This window comes from Myotis daubentonii, chromosome X, assembly GCF_963259705.1.
Source record: "Myotis daubentonii chromosome X, mMyoDau2.1, whole genome shotgun sequence".
Lineage (NCBI taxonomy): Eukaryota > Metazoa > Chordata > Mammalia > Chiroptera > Vespertilionidae > Myotis > Myotis daubentonii.
In genome coordinates, this window is record NC_081861.1 from 19,968,722 (window position 1) to 19,990,337 (window position 21,616).

Consider the following 21,616-nt stretch of genomic DNA (forward strand, 5'->3'; position numbering starts at 1 on the left):
GTTTAGCTCAGTGCCAGCCTGTGGACCAAAGGGTCCCGGGTTTGATTACTGCCAGTAAATATTTATAATTGTGGATTTTCAATAACAACTTTATAAATATTGCTTTTTTTTTTCCTTTGGGATCATATTTTATATATGCTTACATAGTTCACCATTCTCTTTTATTCTAGCTTTTTATTATATTGTGAGCATTTCTCAATGTCAGTATTTTCTATTCAAGACCATTTATCAAATAAAACTAATTAGAAAATAAAATGAAAAATATTTCACTGATTAAAACAAAATTATAAAACACATAAAATTTAATCTAAGATAAAGTATGCAATCTTTTGTTTAAGTAATTTTACTGTGGACATAAAAAGAAGCTTAGCTATATGGACTGGAATACCATTAATCAGGGTACCAACAAGAAATGTAAGAAATCATAGACTCAGTTGTAATTTCAAAGATAAATTAATCAAATGACTATTCAGAGTTGTGCACATGGTTAAGGGAAGCAGCAATGAATATTGAAGTACCCAGGTACTTGTAACAGTAGGAATCCATTACCAACTCTAGACCTGAAAGTAAAAGGGACAGTGACTGCTTTATCAGAGCCAGGTAAGAGATGGAGGTGAGGAAGATAAGATGTGGCCATGAAGGCGGGGGCATTCAGCCTCTTCCAGAAACATGAGAATGAATAAAGCTGGCAAATTATCCACGATAGTGGCTGACATTTTGAAGGATGAGATACCAACTTGCAGTGAGGTATTAACCATATTGCCAATGGTCAGAATTATGATTCAAACTATCCACTTTGATTTTTGGGGGGATATGATGACATGTTTCATTAATCACTGCCATGGAAGTCTCAATAATTGTGTAGCTGAAGTGTTAGATATCTTTAATCAGTTGCTTTTCATGTCAATACGTGTGTAATTGGTCAAAAATTTTGGATTCTAAATATTTATAATTGTGGATTTTCAATCACAACTTATGATATGAATTCCTCATAGAAGCATATTGAGTGGAAATAATGCAAGACTTGGTATATCCCTTTTACAGTGGGTATTGCTAATATCCACTATTCATCCTTGAGAGGTATTGTGAGAGTAATGTATATGCCACTGCTTTCTAAAGTGCTGTGCAAATGTTAGCTGTAATGACCACAAATGGATATTTGAGATACAATTTGAGGTTCTCTATAGCCTAACACAATTGCTTATGGTATGAATGAATTCCAGGAGATGATGTTGGATGTCTACACTTGAATCACAAATTATTTTGATGGTATAAAGAAATGGAATACAATGCCCATATTATTAATAGAGAGACATATTGTTACAAAATCAAAACTACTTTGCAATATGCTGCTAATTACTTTCCAAACCAAATCTACATGTGGAAAATACATTTACATGTCTTCATTTATGATGACTGTTAATAACTTGTTTAAAAAATATAAATAGTAAGATGAATAACAAGTGCAAGCAATGTATTCTTACCTTCCTTAGCATAATAAAACAGAATTCAAGCACAATGGGTATATATGCTGCAAACAAACTATTCCTACGTAAAGAGAATCATAAGCTATATCTTATATTGCATAAATCAGCAGCATTTCAACATAACGGCAATTGGCAAGGGGAACTGATAACAGTTTTTCCCTCCCCAATGTGTATGTTTTCTACATTTACTTAGAGTTAAAAAAAAGAAATTCTGGGAGACAGGCTCACATAAACTACCTTTTTTTTCATTTCACATTTAGGATTTCCACTTTAGGTTGCACATGGCTTGACAAATTGCACTAATTGAGCTTCTCTCAAATGGACCATCAATAGATGTCAGCTATTCACTAAGCCAAAGCTAGCACCATCTATTTTGGTGAGGTGCAGATCAACGTACTCAGCTTAAGAGCCTTCATTTCAACTTCAAGACTATTTGCTATACTTAAGCTTTTCAAAATGCACAGCATCCATCTTGTGACATGTTGACTGAGGTGGGTAATAAAAGTGTTTCACAGAATAGAAAAGCTTCTCTCTGTTTTGAACACAGTCATGAGCTCTGGAAAAGCTTTTAAGTCTCACTGTGTCATTTTCTTGACTTACAATTTGAGGTTCTCTATAGCCTAACACAGACAAGCATATGCACGTATAAGTCTGGCCCAAAGCATCTTTTGATTTGTCATAGCATTGTAATCATTCTTTTGTGCAGCTGATGAACTCTTCTCAAATAGAAACATAGCATCTTTCAATTGAGTTGGGAGTGGAGACACTCAAATTTCTTTTGTCATCTAAATCACTCTGTTTAGCTAGAACCTTTATTGCCACTTCCAAACATCTGATCCAATTAAAGGATAGCTATGTCTTCTCTCATTTGAATGGCAGAGGAGGGTTAATTTTAACAGCCCTCATAAGCAAAAATCTGTTCTTTACTGGGTTTGAGATAACTTTATGTTCCAAAGACAGCCTTGGTAACTGATTGAAAACTGTATGGATTAGGAGCCATCATTATAGCTTATGTATGCATGCAACTGCTAGTACCATAGAATTACATAAAACACCAAAATAACTGGTCAAAATCAAGTAAAACCATGAGATAGTAAACAATTTACTCTTTGAGTGTATAGAGATGAAGTCTAGTTACCATCAGACCATCTAATAAAAAGTAGCGAGGTGAAAAGGAAGACGGGAATATGCAATAGAAAGAAGAATGGTAGCAGTGATAATGGTTTTTTTCTCCCATGGAAGACTGAGATGCAAACAGCATATATATGATATGCCAGAGTACCAAGCACAAAGTTGAAGATAGACTGTCGGAGACAGATTTTCTTTGTAAATCCTGTAGGGATGTGGAGTAAATTTGACAACCGAGGGATCTATAAAAGTGACCCAAGGCACTGACTCTTTTAGCTGCAGTATTGACTGGATATTAACTGCCTTTGACTGGAACTTTGGGATCATGGGGCAGGAATGTCAAATTCCATCTGAATATTAAGATTTTTATATGTTACTTTTTATCAAATAAACATCTGTCCTGATAAACTTGTGCAAAGAATGTCAGCAAAAAAAGCTAGAAACAATTCTTGTGTCACACTTTGGGTATTTCAGTAGTGATTACAGAAGAAGAAAATATATGATAGAAAAGACAGTATTCCAGCCCTAGCCAGTTTGTCTTAGTGGATAGAGCCTCAGTCTGTAGACAGAAAGGTCCCTGGTTCAATTCTGGTCAAGGGCATATACCTCAGTTGCAGGCTTCTCCCAGGCCCAGGCCCTGATGGGACATGTGCAGGAGGCAACCAATCGATGTGTTTCTCTCACATCGATATTTCTCTCTGCCTTTCCCTCTCTCTTCCACTCTCTCTAAAAATCAATGGAAAAATATCTTCAGGTGAGGATTAAAAAAGAAAAAGAATATTCCATGAAAACCAGTTACAGGGGTACATATGAAAGAATGCAATAACCTTGGTATTGTGTAGATATATATTGAAACTAATAGCTAAGTAATGACAAAGGGATCTCCAATACAGTAAACGTGCTCAGTACAAACTCTGTTCTACCTATTCTATGTTTAAGAACTTATAACTTCAGACCTTCTGCATGTGCCCCAACCAGGAATCAAACCCACATTCCAGGTATGTGACCTGACTGGGAATTGAAATTGTAATCTTTCAGTGCACAGGATAATGAGCCACTCCCACCAGCAAACAAGCATACTTTTTATTCCTACTATCATTAACAAGAACTTTAAATAGTACTAAGCCTAGTATCATTTTTCCTGAAAAATTATCTTTCTTTCTCTCTTCTTCTCTTTCTTGAAAACTCCTCTAAGAAGGTATGCATTTAGATTCAAAATGGCAGCGGAGTAAGTGGAAGCAACAATGACACTCTTCCAGGACCAAAGTGGAAATACAACTAAAATACACAAAAAAAGAACATTCTTAATAATCAACTGAGGACTAGCTGAGGAAAACCCTAATATTCAAGAACAGAAGGTGGAGACCGCATAGAGATGGATAGGAAGGGTGGAGGCACGAAAGGCCTGGCCCGCTGCCTACAGACAGCAGCTGAAGTTCCTGAGAGATATCTCAGATGTGGGGGGTTGCCACTGAGAAACCTGGGCTCTAAACCCCATGCTGGACTCACCAGCCCAGACCACCCAAACTGAGAAAGGTGCCCCCATACCTTCTTTCGGTGAAAAGCAGCAGGGTTGCTGTCAGGGAGAGAAAGCTGGAAATGCAGGCACCCTCTTAAAGGGCCAACACACAAAATTCCCTGTGCAGCCACTCACCTTGGGCTCTAGCAGAGGGAGGGCAGAGTAAACTGAAGCTGACTGAGGAGAGTCCAGGGTTGAGGGCTCTGAGGTTGGAGATATGAGAGCAGCCACCAGTTGGCTTCCTGTGCTCAGTTATTCCTTCACAGAGGGAAGGACATCTTTCTCCAGCAGTCCTTTACTAGCCAGGTGGTTGTTGCCTGGGGGGAAGGCAGTTGCCACACCCTGTTAGAAGACCCCTTGCCCCACCTGTGGTCCATATCCTGAGGCTAATCAAGGTTGAAAACAATCACACCAGAAGCAGGGGCCAATCTCTGGAGGCTTTGTGTCTTTTTCCTGATCTCCTTCTGGCCCTGGGGCTAGAAAAAGCAGAGCCTGGTGCACATCTTGGTCTTTTCTAAAGGCATCGAGCTCCAGCAGAGGGAACCACAAGCTGTTAGCCCCACACAGGGTACTCAGGGCCAGTGAGAAACAACATCTGACTTTGTCATGAAGTAGACATTGGGAGGCATAGCGTTTCTACCTAATATTAGACACAAATCCCAACAGGCAGCCAAAATGAGGAGACAGAAAAACAAGCCCAAAAGAACATGAGAATTCTCCAGGAAAAGAGCTAAATGAAATGAAGATAAGAAATGTATTAGATATAGAGTTCAGAATAATTATGGCAAAGATGCTCAACAGCATGAGAAAAAATATAGTAACAATGAAGAATGACATAGCACTAATAAATAACAAAAGTCCAATACCACTGGGGCCTCATTAAATGTTACCATCAATACCAGAACCCCTACTTACATGTCTTTAAGCTTTACCTTTTGTTCACTTGTTCCCATACTCACGGCACACCAGCTGTTTTCTCCTTAAGTAGTTTGGTTCACTACTGTGGTTCAGTACCACATCTACAACTCTCAAAAGGATAACATGGATTTGAACTAGTTAACCCTGGCTTTGAGAGTGGCCTCTATATTTGCTTGTCATCCACACATAAAACTGTTATGGGTAAGAGGCAACTGTTCTCATTCATACAAAACAGTTCTCATTAATTGACAGGGGAGGATGATTGTACAGGCAGCTTTGCATGTATTATAAACCATTAAACATTATATTCTTGCCCTGACCGGTTTGGCTCAGCAGATAGAGCGTCAGCCTGCGGACTCAAGGGTCTCAGGTTCGATTCTGGTCAAGGGCATGTACCTTGGTTGCTGGCACATCCCCAGTAGGGGGCGTGCAAGAGGCAGCTGATCCATGTTTCTCATCGATGTTTCTGACTCTCTATCCCTCTCCCCTCCTCTCTGTAAAAAATCAATAAAATATATTTTAAAAAAACACAAAAAAAATTATATTCTTTTGGATTTTATTGATTTGATAAAACCATCTCTTTTGGAAAAATGAAGGGTGTTATTTTTGGTTTTACATTCACAATTGAAACAAACAATGACAGAATCACTTTAGAATAATGCTTCTTATGTATAGCATATGATCTTTACTGCCAAAACTCAATACAAGCTCTTTAAATTTTGTATGTGCAGCCAGTCAACAATATTTCTCTGATATTGGAAATACTAATCTCAGTTATGTGTTTCTGCTGATTACTTTACACTCCTTGCATACATCTGAAATATAAACCTTTTGACTTTAACTGCAATATTGTTGTTTTTTCTTTTGTTTCCCTCTTTGAATCCCAGGAGATATGATTCTGAACAAGGTTATTTAAAAACACAATAAATTTTGGAGGCAATCAACTGACTTCCACATAACGATGTTTTTGTGTGTGTGAGAAAGAAATATTGGAATTATAGAAATGATTCCACCTTCACTTAACTAGAGGGGTTATTTTTCAGCTCAATAGGTGAAGTTCAAAGTAATTAATAAAAACCCCCCTAGGACATTCTATGAGCAAAGGACTAAGCAGATACTGAGGGAGTAATTGAGTGATGAGATTGAGGGTGAATTATTTCAATTATACTTTGACACAAAACTGATATCACCCCCAACACTTATAGCCCAAGAGCTCATATGACTACACAAGAAAAATATATGTTTTCAAGATAATAAGCAGATTTAATTTATATAAATCTATTTTAAGTAGTGGGTAAGCAACCTCTTTAATCTTGAGGGATTTAAGTCATGCATAAGATGGCCCCTATTACCTAGTGTGAGGCCTAAAAGAAAAATGGAAAACCAAAACAAGAGAAAGAAAGGGAGAAGAAACCGCCAAGGATGATGGAAGAAGAGAAAACTGAAAGAAAAGGATCTATAGAAGAAAGAGGGCATATCCTGGGAACCTACCTGTTCTGTATTATCTTCATGAGTAACTCCGTCAACTTCCTGCAAGCATTTCCATGAGTGTCAGCACCTCCATGAAGTTTGTCAGCCCCACAATTGATATTCCTTGTCACACTCACCCTGCTTGTTTTCCTTTTTCCCCATATAACTTTTCACTTTCTATCATATGTAATATTTACTCTTTCTTTGCATTTACTTTATATGACATGTGTCTCCCCACTAGAATGAGGATAAAGATTTGTCTGTTTTATTTTTTATCTTGTGTGTAGAAAACTGTATAGCATCAATAAATATTTGTTGAATGAATAAATACTTTCATAAATATTAATATATTTCCCCAAATGTAAAACAGAAAAAATAAAGTATTTTAAACACCTACAGATATTTGCATATGTGCATGTTCATATGTATAACTATAGTAGAGAAAATAATTAAGCTAAAGTAATTATAAGCGTGCACCTAAATCTAGAGATAGCTTAAAATGCAGACTAATATGGTTGTATTGCACTGCATAATCCAATACTATGAACAATACCCTTATCAGGAACATGATTTTTAAAACTAGTACTCAAAAGTGTAAGTGGTATATTACCTTTCCTTGATTTATACAGTAATTGCATTCCTGGACATTTCAGCATATATTAAATTCATGAAAAAATGATTAGCTTTTATATGTAAAATGGAATGAGCTTCTAGATTCAGATCATAAAGATGCAGTAGCATATTTGAAGTCAATATTTTCTTCTGGGTCCTGTCTACTAAAAGGCTAGTACCAAACCCTTCCATCATTGAGGAAACAACAACAAAAAAAGTTCTTTTATTTGTCGAAGTAATCCCCCTGGGACAGTACCTCCACACCCATTGAGAACCACTAACCTTAACTATCCCCAGTAGAGTTTGCTCCCATATCCTTGTAAACAGTCCTTGACACTTCAGCAGAGGATACATAGAATGGAGTGCTTTGATAGTCTGATTTATCTTCAAAACAGTATGGTGGTTCCCATGATTGAGAAACCAGTTCAGCAAGTTTCATAAATTTAATCAATGTAGAAAGGCAAACATAAGATCTTTGGTTACAGTCTTACTTTCTCTTTTTGCTTTCAAATGATATTTTTACTAACCTGAATTAACCAGAAAGATTATCTCAAATTATCTCAAGTTCTACCTTACTTATAATTTGACTATTCAAAATCAGAAACATGCTTATAAATGCCAAGATAAGAGTACTTTTTCTTAGGTAATGATTATATAGCCAGTCTGATGTATTACACTCCCTAATTTATTTCATATACATATATACATAGTCATGGATAGAAATTTGCTAAACACTTTCTTTTGCACACAGTTAAAAAGTTATGAGCTATGAACATTAGCATTGCAAATACATGTATATTGTTTTCAATTTACTCCTGAGGAGAACTACTTTCTGTGATGCCTTTGGCAAGCAAGCAATACATCATTGGAAACACAGGCACATGCTGTTTTGGAATTAGCACTCATTTATCTCCACCCTCTCCTCCTGTCCCTGAAGAAAATTTCAAATTTGATCTGCATTATCATTTACCTAATGATGATCAGCTTTCTTCCTACTCTTGAATGTTAAACTGCAGACTTCAGTGACACACAACACTGAGACATGAGCAATAAATCTGCAGTTATGAACAGCTTGCTTGTATGGAAATATGTCAAACTGAATATATTAAAATGATAACTTTCGCATCAGCATGTCACAGCTTACTTTTTTAGTGCTGAAAAATATGAATTTAAAGAAAATATTCATTGTGATATTATATGTCTATATCTATCTATATATCTATATCTATATCTATATCTATCTATAAACTTTTATAGACAAGTTAAACTAAGCATTCCAGTGACCTTAGAATCAAGAGTTATGTATTTTGTATTAATGTTGGGACATGGGGGTCTGCATTGAATAAGGGATCAGACGCTGTATCCCAGCTTCTCCAATGTACCTGTTTCTTCATCTATAAAACAGATATCACTAGATGGTCTCCAAGGCGTCCTATCTATTAGACTTTGAAATATCTGTTAATGAATAATTCCAGAAGTCAGGGCATTTCAGGAAGTCAGTCTTTATTTTAGTGTACTCTTATGTGCAAAGACAAAAAAAATGAATCTAAATATTAATGAATACTCCTTAAGACTGAAAAAATGTACAAGATTGCAATGCATTTTATTCTTAGATCAGAATATATTTGGATTCTTTGTGTCCATCTCTTTTATTCATCCACCTCCTTGCCAATTTCTATTTGTTTCACTCCTCAGAGGCTGTTTCCACTTCAGTACTAAGCTCTTGCCGCTTTCGGGTCACAATTGATTGACCCTGCTTCTATTTCAAAATATTTTAGCAGTTTTCATCATCTCTTTTCTTACCCAATAGTAGGACAAAAGACTTGCAGAATTATGCAGTTTGCAGATTTCTGAACCTCTTCTTTAGTAGTTACCCAGGGCTTAAATCTCACGTTAGGAATGACTTCCTTACAGATTAGTTGATAACAATATTTAAATGTGTGTTTTTTTCAAATTGGATAGGTAATGGTCACAAGTTACAAAGACCATTTAAAAGATTGACATTGAATTTGGGTATATACATGCCTTTATGTTCCTTCCCTTTTAATCTGTTCTCCTAATGAGCAGCAAGGTTTCTATCTAAAACCTTGTTTCTCAAAGTATGGTCTTTGGCCAGCAACATTGTTATGCCCTGGAAGCTTGTTAAAAATACAGAATTCCACAGTCCATCCCAGTTCTATTGAATCAAAATCTACATTTTAGGAGTACCTCAAGTGATTTGTATTCATATTACAGTTTTAAGAAGCTCTGGTCTAAAACAGGAGCCTGTTGTATTCTGACTAAAGCTCTCAATAGCCTGCTGCTACTGTTAGCATTAAACTCATGAGGGCAATTATCTCTCAAATTCCCCTCTTTCTACCACAGGAGGAACTTTATCCTCCAATTCTCATTTCTCCATCCCTCACTCCTTAGTATGTCAGAGGCTAAGCACATGCCTGGGCACACAAGAAAAGCTCAGCAATATCTTATTTGATTAGATTGAAATCCAATAGGGCATCTGTGAAGTGTTTCTCCAAGTCTATTTGTATTACATCTCTGACATGATAAACATTCTAATACTTATTCAATTGGGACCCAGTGGGGTAAACACATGTTTCTTTTCATTTCTTTCCTTCTTTTAAATCTCAATAAATGGTGTGTGATGTTTTTCCTAGAGATTAAATTAATAAAATGTTGATACAGATTTTATTATGAAGTTAATATTTCAATATTTACCCTCCATAGTAACATTAAAACAAACTAAGGGCATCACATTGTACTCATGACAAAGAAAAACTTAAGCTATTCTTTTTTTTCTTTGTTGATTAAGGTATTACAAATGTGTCCCTATCCCCCCACTGTTCCCTCACTGCCCCAGTCCTGCCCTCACCCCCACCCCTGTTGTGTGCGTCCATCGCTTATGCTTATATGCATGCATACAAGTCCTTTGGTTGATCTCTCCCCCTTAACCCCCACCCTCCCCTACCTTCCCTCTGAAGTTTGAGCATCTGATTGATGCTTCTTTGTCTCTAGATCTGTTTTTGCTTAATCAAGTAAGACCTCAGTATATTTTCAGCTTTTTTGGTGAAGCAATTGATTTATATATTGAAATATATTTTGTAAGATTTTATTGTATTGTTGGAACATTATGATTCCAGTCTTGTTCATTCAATGATAAACCTCATTAAATGGTGGTAGACAGTATTGAATATTTTCAATTATACCTACAATTTCCACATGACTTTCAGTGCTCACCTGTGGCAGGACTATACTTAACCTGTATCTCTGCCATCAGACTTGGGCATAAAACTTGCCCTGGCCAAAGAAATGTAAGCCAACATGAGATGTGCCACTTGAGAGCAGAAGCTTTAATAGGCATCTCAAGCTTATGCCAGCTGTCTTGCTTTTTCTTTGGCAAGATAACAGCATATCTCAGATGGTGTCTGTCCCTTGCATTCTGGATCCTGGAATGGAGAAACATGTAAAACAGTCAGTTAGTTTGACCTGTATCCAACAAGAAAATAGAGGGAGAAATAATTCCCTTTTTTTAATTCCTTAAGATTTGAAGGTATTTATTACCTAAGCAAAAGTAGAAAAAGCTAACACAACTTATTGTGTAATCATCATCACATTTTATTAAATATTTAATATTTCTGATTGTGACAGAAACAATAAAATTACTACCCATAATCACTCATTCTGGCCTTCATAACATGGTGTGATAACCCTTTTCTTGAGTGCGGGCAGGACCTGTCACTTGATTTTTTTATAATTTTTGTATTTATATTTTTATGTTTTAATATAGAAAATGCAATGGGTTGTTACTCCAATGGGTTGTTACTTATACCTTGTATAAGATTTTATCTAGAGATCCCCCTTACTGTTTTTCCCATAGTAGAAGGTCAATTTGGGGAAGTCCATGTAGCAAAGAATGGTGAACAACTTCTAAGAATTGCAAAGCAGCAATTAGGGGCTGAAAGTGGTCTCTAGTTGTTAAGTGTCTCCAGCCAACAGTCTATAAGAAGCAAGAACACTCAGTACTGTAGATGTAAGTAAATTAATTCTTTATACAACATTAAGTGGCCTCAGAAGCATATACTTTCCCATTTGAGCCTCTAAGAGTAGAAGGTGGCTCATCTGACACCTTCATTACAACCTTGTGAGACCCTGAGCAGAAGAGCTGGCCAAAGAAGCTAGCAGAAGATCTGACACTTACAACTTGTGATACAATAAATGCATGTACTTAAGTTAATGATTATGTGGCAATTTGTTATACAACCATAGAAAACTAATGCACTGAATATAAAAGCAGTATTTGTTGAAAATTCAGAAAAGTTTAAATAATTAAACAGCAGCCTTGTAAAGTGGCTCAGTTGGTTGGAGCATCGTTCCATTTACCAAAAGTTTGTGGATTCAATTCCTAGTCAGGGCACTTACCTAGGTTGTGGGTTTAATACCTAGTCAGGGCCTGTACAGGAGGCGACTGATAGATGTTTCTCTCTTGCATTGATGTTTCTCTCTCTATTTTTCTCTCTGTCTCTAAATCAATAGACATATCCTCAAGTGAGGATAAATAAATAAAAAGAAAATAAATCACTCATAATTCTGCTATGTAGAAAAAAAATTATTTTTACATTTTAATACAAATTCTCTAAGTTTTTCTTATACACACTTTATTTCTATTCTAATCTGTTTTAGAAATTGCATTTACAAGTTTACATCCTGTTTTTCTGACTGATAATCATAAAATAAGTGTTCTGCATCCAGGAGCTGAATTCCGTGAGAGCAGGGAATTTGTTTGGATCATTAGTGCATCCTTAGCACATATAGTAATACTGCCTGACACATAACAGCATCTAAATACATATGTGTACAATGGATGGGTGAATGAATTGATGTTTTGCATTCATAATAATTCTTCCTAAATTGTCTTCTAGTGGTTGCATAACATTACATAAATCAACTGATTATTGTCTACCTAATCATTCCTCTATTTTAGATTTGTAGTTGACACACACATGTTTTTAAATTATTCTATTTATGTATACTTTCTCTTAAGACAAACATATCTTCCTCCCTTCTCCCTGCTTGTACCCAATATTGCAAAATCTGAGCATTCCATGCCTCACCAGAAAGAAGCAAGCACAATGCTAAAACAGCATCTCCCAGTGGAGATACTAGGAAATTATGGACTGTCCCAGTTTGGCGGGGGGGAGTGGTGGTGGTGCCTGAAAGAATAGTTCACACAGCCAGTGAGCACAGGAGTTCAGGTCCTCATTATTTTTCCTCTACTATTTCAAAAAGCTCATAATATGCATCTTGCTTCTTTAATCCAGTCTTAACCTTATTGTTAGATTAATGTTTCTATTATACAAATTGAATTATGCCTATCCCCTTCCTAAAATCGATTAATGGATTCTCATTGCCTATAAAAACAATGCCCAGACTCTTAAAAAGTCACACAAAGCCCTCCCCAATATCACCTCATCTATACTTTCAGCATTGTTTTTTCTAAGTTCCATATTTATTAATGACTCTCCAGTCCACCACCCCTCAACACACAATGTGCTAATGAATTCTTATAGTCTACTCCTCTATTGTTTCTTTTACTGGGGCTGTTTTGCCATCCTTTTCTAACTATCAAAATAATAATTATCCTTTAAAGCCAAAATGTAATGCCACATAGTATGTAGCATTTTCTCTGATTCTTCTAGGTAGAATGAGTACTTTCTGCTTCTGTAATTCCATCCTGTCTAGTGTTACACACTATATAAATAGCTCTTCCACTAGATAGAATTCTCTGTGAGAACAGATACTTGATTCAACAAAACATAAAAAGTCCCTAATTCCATGAAGCTTACATTCTAAGATGGGAAGAAATACATGGGCAACTAAACAGGCGGCTTAGAGATATATTCTCAGAAGATAAACTAAATCAAGGTAAATGCATAAGAAGTAACCAGCATATGTATGTGCATGGGTATATACACATCCATATGCTATTCTTATAGTTTGATGAAGGTGGACATCTCCAATAAGAAGTCACTTGAGCAGAAAGAAAACAAAGCAAGGGGGTGAACCCTGTGAATATCTGGAAGAAAGACATTCTCGATGTTGAGCATAAGAGTGAAGTTATCTGATTCACGTTTTTACAGCATCATTCTGACTTTTGTTGAAAATAGATATTAAGAAGGTAAGGATAGAAGCAGGGAGACCAATTACATAATCATTACAGTAATCTGAATATGAGGTGATGATGATTGACACTAGGGAGGTAGTAGTAGAAGTGGTGAGTAGTCAGTTTCTGGATATATTTTGAAGGTAGAGACACACAAACGTAAGTTACCCACTAGAATGCTAACTCCATAAGAGCTGGAAAATGTATTCTTTTTAGTATTTCCATATCCCCACCCCAATAAGTAAAACAGTACCTAGAAATTAGTAACTACTCAATAAATATGTTAGTTGATTAAGAGCCAAAATGATATGCTAGTGGATTACATATTAATTTTATGTGAATGTAAAGAGTCAGATATACTAGTAACTGCAGCTTTTGACTTGAGCAAGTAGATGAATTAAGCTGCCATTTATGGAGATGGGACACCCAAAAGTTAGTGCACACCTTGAGGGGGTTTAGGAATTAGGATATCTTATCCATATTAAATTTGAAATGCCTATTAGAAATTTAAATAATTATCAAGTAGACATCTAGATATATGAATTCAGATATCAGGGAAGATACATATCAGGGAGCTGTCAGCAGCATCTAGATCACATTTAAAATAATAGAATTGGATTAGGTCTGGTAGAGATTAAGTGTAAATAAAAAGAAACAGAAGCAGAAGACTGAGCCTTGGAACCCCAATATTAAGAGGTTGTGGGGAAGAAGAGGATCCAGCAAAAGGAAGACATAGTAAGAGGACTATGAGAGTGGGTCCTGAGAGAAAAAAAAGTGTAATAAGGGAAAGAAAGTGATGTGAAGATTGAGAGTTGAACACTGAATTTGATGGCCAAGAGATTGTTGTTTTATTTTGCAGACTAGTGTTGGTGAAATCCTGATTGAAATGATGTCAAGACAAAAAGTAGAGAAGTGTACCTCAGTGAGTATAAAAAACTGAAAAAGTTTTGCTGTAAAAGGCAGCAGAGAAATGGGGATAAATATAGAAAGATTTATTTTATAGGCTTGCTGTAAGGCTACAATTTGTAAATACTTTATTAAAGTCAAATTAACAATATCTCCATTTATTTTTTAAATGTATGAATCATTTCTTCTCAAAATTGATTACATTAATATTAAATGTCTTATTGATATTTTGAATCCATAGTATTATGTCCAAATTAGCTCTAAGTAAGGTTAGTTTGATCCTCTACTCATCAAACTGGTATTGTTTTCTATAAAGCTATCTGCCTCCTTAGCCAGACCATGAGCTCCTTAAGAGTAGGAACTATTGTGCTTGATTCATGTACATTCCTGCTGCCTAATAGAAGACTAGGTACAGGATAAATCTGAAATAAATATACATTGAATAAATGAAAGATGAAATAAATATTAATATAAATACATAAAAGAATAAATCTCTTCCTGCAAGTAAAATGAAGGAAAAAAATAAATGGGGCAATATCAAAGTGAAAAGGTTTTACTCAGCAGAAGAAACCATCAATAAAATGAAAAGGGACCCCACTGAATGGGAAAAATATTCACCAATGATATATCTGATAATGGGTTAATTTCCAAAATATATAAAAACTTATACAACTCAATACCAAGAAGACAAAACATTTTTAAAATGGACAAAGGACCTGAATAGAAAGTTCTCCAAAGAGGACATACAGATAGCCAATAAACATAAGAAAAAATGCTCAATATCACTAATCATCAGACAGATGGAAATTGAAACCACAATGAGATATCACCTCACATCTGTCCAAATGGTTGGCATCAATAAATCAACAATCAACAAGTGCTGGCGAAGATGTGGAGAACAGGGAATTCTGTTTGTGTAGAGCACTGTTTGTGGGCATGCAGGCTGGTGCAGCCACTGTGGAAAACAGGATGAAAGTTCCTCAAATGGCTCTGCCTTTTGACCCAGTAACCCCACTTCTGGGAATATATATGAACAAACCCAATCTGAAAGAATATATGCACCCTTATATTCATTGCAACATTATTTACAATAGCCATGATCTGCAAACAGCCCAAGAGTCCATCAGTGGTTGAGTGGATAAAAAAGATGTGGTACATTTACACAATGGAATACTATTCAGCTATAAAAAGCAGAAAATCTTACCTTTTGCTAAAGCATGCATGGACTTGGAGATTATATATTAAGTTAAATAAGCCAGTCAGGGAAAGACAAATACCACATGATTTCACTAATATGTGTAATCTAATGGACAAAATAAACTGATGAACAAAATAGAAACAGAGCCATGAATACACAAAACAGACTGATAGCTATGGGGGGTGGCAAGGAGTGGGGAACTGGATGAAAGGAAGTGAAAGGACTAGCAAAAAAACAAACCAAAAAATATAACACATAGATACAGACAACAATGTGGTAATAGCCAGAGGGAAAGGGGGTGAGGGTAGGTGGAGGTGGGAAAAGGTGTAGAAAATGGGTTGTAAAGAGACTTTACTTAGGGTGATGGTGCACGATGCAGTGTGCAGATGGTGTTTTATTGAGCTGTACACTTGCAACCTGTAAGGTTTTGTGAACCAATGTCACCAAAATAAATTTTTAAAAATACAGTAAAGATTAGGTAGGTGCTTTAATATTTTCTAAAGTTATAAAGTAAGCTTGATTTCTGTGTTGGTTGAAGATGTCTGTTGGCATCTCAGACAGCCTGTCAATACAACCAAGATATGCTTGCAAGGTTTCTATTTGTAATAATCTCAGATGCACATGTAATCAATAGTGCCACCCAAAATCAATGAATCCTGCCACAACAAAAATTACTCTGCTCTTTTCTTGTATAACACAAGAATTTAAAATAACCTTTAAGGAAATATGCTATTACATTAAGAAATAATGTCATACTTCTACCTCAAACATTATACAGTTGCTACTGTCATTACCACCTGCCTCTCTTCAAGAAGGTAAACTCTAGGAAACATGTAGCAGTCAGAATATTGCCTATGATTACAATAATATTGCTATTCTGACTTCTGCTGTTCTCCACATCTCTTATGCACAACTAATGAAATCTATTCACTGACACTAAAATAAATGGGACCCAATAAACAACAGAAACATGCATTTCATGAGAAAGAGGGAACTTGGTGAGTAATAACTATCAGGAATAATTTGAGACATTTCTATTGCTTGTATATTAAATGACTGATGCCAACCAGAACATCTTTAACCTCTCTCTTGGTTCACAGCTGTGTGGTGAATAGCTATTTCATTTGCTTTAAATGCCTATAAATTAATTTAGCCCTTATACTGCTTGGCAAATTCCATATTCTTTATGAAAGTTCAAGGAAAGCAGCTAGTTCCTTTCAATCTTAGGGAGAAAAACTGATTACTGGATTGTATGTGTCATTTTCAGGAAGACTCTACGCTAACCACCTGTCCCTTGTTTCTTGTTCGGGTCTCAGTTATCTACCCTACGGGACACAAATAACAGCAGAAAATCCATATTTTCTGAAGCTTAAGACATGCTTTCTGTGATCATGACAGTAGATATCACTTCACAATTTTCTTTTGTTTATGCTCCTTTTCAAATGTCTTTGTATTGCTTGAGTTTGTCTTGTCAGCTGGGGAACAGCAGTAGAACCTATTGCAGAAAAGATTAGAAATGAACTCAATTAGCTACAAGAAAGATGGGAAAGAAGGAGTCTAAAGGAATATGCATGAAACAAAATTAACTGAGGTGATAATTGGTGAAACTGAGTCATGGAGGTTTACTATAACATTCTCTTTACAGTGTTGTATGTTTGAAATTCTCCATAATATAAAAGTCATTTTAAAACACAAATGACCCACATATATCAACAGAGGGTTTTCAATGCCTCCAACCCAGTCCAAGGCAGTGAGGAAAAAATAAATAAGTCAATATACCTGTCTGAAAAGAGTTAATAACTTAGTGGATTTAATTAAAACAATAATTTTAAAAATACTTATTGATCACTTATAATGTGTCAGGACTATGTTATTTCATTTAAACTGCAGTATGACTCTGTTATTCCCATAACAGAGTGGCTCAGAGAAGTTAACTGACTTGAATAATGTCATATGACTTGAAAGTGATGGAGAATTGATTTAAGCCTAGTTCTGATAAACTCCCAATTACATGCTCTTAAACACTAGTATATATACTGAATCCAGTTACTGCATCACTAGAAGAAATCTTTGTTAAGGAAACATGTCTTTATGTAACAAAAGGTCTATACTTGTTTTTCCAGTACAAAACCACAAAAGGTAAGGTTCTCGACCAACAGAGAAAGCACTCCAATTCTCTAATAGCCTTACAGACATTAAGCTGAAACATGACATTTAGATAATGCATTGTCTGCAGGATGCAATAGAAGCAAATGATCTCTAATTCAGCTATTTGTATGTGTCATTTGTCTCTAAAAATATATCAAACCTGTCCATCTGAAATAAAAAAGGCAAATTTATTAGTAATATAATTATCAATCATAATATTTTCTAATGCTTTTGTTTTTATTAAGGCTGAAAACACATTTGGGCCCATTTTAATCTATAGTTATTTTCTAAAAGCATCTCATTTGTGACAGTAGATCTCCTTGTTTCAAACAGTCTGTGTGATTTTGAACTTGAAGTAAACAGTAAGAGACAATTAACTTGTAGAGAATGTTGTGTTATAACTAATTCCAAGCATAATTTTAGCAAAGCAATAAAATCATATGAGGTTTCTCCAGGCTCAAGCACAATTAGTGGCACTATTTAAAAAGGCTTTACTTCTTTGTAAATTACTGGATGCATTTACAAAACCACAAACAAACCTATGCAATTGTTATTTGCTCAAAGTGTAGTAATATAAATAGCAAAACTACTTTGGTTAAATGTTTCCTAATCATCCTGCTTTGTGCAATTAAAAAAAGAACACACACACACACAGACTCACCTATTACAGTGATGTACTATGTTGCAAAGAAGATTTTTCTGTATCAGTTTAAAGAAGAAGTACCTATTTCTTTTAAATATTTGAAGAATGAGAATAAGATAACTGAAAGAGAAAAGGGAAAAGACTTTATTCAAAGTTCTGCTCAAATTGGAAGAATATAAAAATTCAGGCCACATGTAGTTATGAATACAGAGGGGAAAACATTAACTTAAAAATACAGTCTTTCCCTGGTTCAGTTGGTTGGAGCATCATCCTATACACCAAAAGGTTGTGGGTTTGATTCTTCGTCAGGGCACATACCTAGGTTTTGGGTTGGATTTCCGATCAGGCATGTCTGGGAGGCAACTAATCGATGTTTCTCTCTCACATTGATGCTTCCCTCTCTCCCTTCCTCTCTTCCTCTAAAATCAATAAACATATCCTCCTGTGAGAATTAATAAAATATATATGGTCTCACACTTCTTTTCCTTGAACAAAATGCAATCCTGATTTGAATACAAACTTGATGTTTGGCCCAATGTAGCTATATAAGAACCAAAAGACAGAAATAGCTTTTGTCTATCTAAGGTGGAAAGAATTTAGGACATATTGAAGTTTTTGAGTTGGTAAACCGTCACTGTATATTCAATATTACAAAACTTATGTGAACAATTAGATAAACAATCCAGTGATATTTTGAAAAACACAGCTCTCTGAAAAACAAAGCCATGATATGTAACATTTGCTGATTTCCATGGTGAAAGTACACCCACAAATGGCCTACTTCAAGCTACTGACTTGATGACATTGAAAGAGGAGTTGGGAAAAGATGCACTTAACCAGCTCTCTAGAGCTAGTATGAGCCAGTGGTAGTATACCCTTATATATACCAATATAACCAAATACTAATCCTATATAATAAAAGGCTAATATGCAAATCCACTGAATGGCTGAATGACAGGTTGCTATGACACGTACTGCCTACCAGGGAGAAGACACTCAATGCAGGAGCTGCCCCCTTGTGGTTAGTGCACTCCCTCGGGGGAGTGCTGCTCAGCCAGAAGCTGGGCTGAGGGACCCCCTGAGTGCACATTGGTCTTCATCACCTTACAAAGTTCCTTAATGGCCCATTGTAGCCAATTCCTACCACGCCATAAGTAACCCTTATTCTGATTTCTATACCAGAAGATTAGCATTCCCTGTTCTTGAAGTCCATAAAAACATAGTTACACTATGTACAACAAGCATGTCAAACTCGGGGCCCACCGGCTGCAAGTTTGACAGGCTTGATGTACATGCTATTGTCAGCTTCTGTCCTCAACAGGATATTTTCAATATTTATTCATGTCATTGTACATTATCAGTTGTTAACTCTTTCTATATTGCTGAATATTATTTTATCATATGAACATACAACAATTTGTTTATCCATTTTCCAGTAGATAGACGTTTGTGGTGTGTTTTTCCCCAATTTCTGAATACTATGAATAGAGGTCCTATATATCACACTAATATGTCTCTATGTGGACAAACATGTTCATTTTCTTGGAGATATACTATGGTATGGAATTCCAGGGTCAAGTATAAAGTGAATGTTTAACTTTATAAGAAAATGTCAGTTTCCCTCATTCACTATAACATTCCGCATTCCCACCAGCAATGTATGAAAGATGTGGATGCTTCACATCCTTGCCAGCATTCAGACTTGTCAGTCTTTTTAATTTTAGCCATTTCAGTGGGTGTGAAGTGGTATCTCATTATGTTTTGAATTTGCATTCCCTGATGACTAATGGTGTTGAGCAACTTTTCATGAATTTATTGCCAATATATATATCTTTTTGTTGAAGTGCATCTTCAAGGATTATTTTTACACAGAGTTGCCTAGTTTTACTTATTTAATTGATGAATACTTTGTATATTATAGTTGCGAATACTTTATTAGGTGTATATATTGGAAATATCTTCTCCCACTCTATGGATTATTTTTTTCATTTTCTTAATTATGACTTTTGATAAAGAGAAGTCCTTAATTTAATGAAGTTTATTTTATTTCAACTTTTTATGGTAAGCATGTATCTTTAGAAATATTTGTATAACTTTTGAAGATACCTTTTACATATTCTTATGCAAACTATAGTTTTAGATTTATAATTAAGTCCATGATTAACCTCAAATAAATTTTTTCTAGAGTGATATGTAAAGTTTAAAGTTTCTCTCACCCCACATAAATATTTAATTTTTCTACTAATATCATTTGTTGAAAATACTTTTTTTTTTTTCATTCTACCTTTAATGTTTGGGTTTTCCTGGATCCCTCTGACAACATGCTCTTGTCGCATAGGAACATCTCGCATCATAGGATTAAATTAAAGTTCAGTGCAGGGAAAGGAGAGCTTCCAGAAACTCCTACTGCTAGGATGATTGTCTGACATCATGAAGTGCAGGTGCTTTTCTCCGAGGAGGAGGACGCATCGGTGACCATCTGCTCAAGTGACTGAGCAGCGCAATGCAGACTCTTGAGATGGTCTGCCTTTCCCTCTGAGCTGTGGCCATGCAGTCAGAGTATGTGCTTGAGTCCCGATCCTCACAGGTGGAGGCTGATGCTAAGACAGTCATGCGCCATGGGCCACTTTATCACAGGTGTGGGGGCCAAAGTCATACAGACAACACAGGGCCTGCCAGGGTGGCTCTTCCTCCTGACTTCTCCCATCATGACAGCATTGACTTGGTTCTGTTTTTTGAGATAAACAAAGTATTTCCATGTGGAAGGTGACAAGCCAATTCTCAACAAAATACTTTGGGGTCGAAATCTTGCATCTTATCTACAGCTATTGGCCTTTCTGTACCATTCATCCTTCACACATTCCAGCAGAAACAATCTAGTACTGAGGAGATGGAAGCCCAAGGTCTATTATATCTTGAAAAGCAAGCTTTGTACAATAGCAAATGTTGCCAAAATCATGCATGTTAATCCTAATGGCATAAGTTTAAAATTAGAGACTGAGAAAAAGTAGCACCTATTGGCTAAGAGAAAGAGTGCAGGCTGGGTAAACAAGTTGTCACTTAATTGGACCTTCAAATTCTTCCCAAAATTAAAAAACAACAACTATTTTAATATACGACTTGATGTTTTTCTCCATCAGTGTGTGTATCATTGAATGATAAAGTCTGCTCACAGCCAAACATGAGCTCCATCAATATATCAGTTAATCTTTGGTTGTGGGTTTTCCTGGTGCAAGAAAGTATATCATCTTGGTTGTATCCTGACTTTTCATCTGGAAGTGGCAAGGAGTGTTCTTTTATAAGGGATTTGTTTGTATTTCCCAGTAGTTTCATAAGTTTAAACAGTTCAGTATGATCCCAGTATCTGTTCATTTCCAGAAATGTCCTCAGTATTAAAGGTTCAGTCCTAGGTAGATTTCTTTTTTTCTTG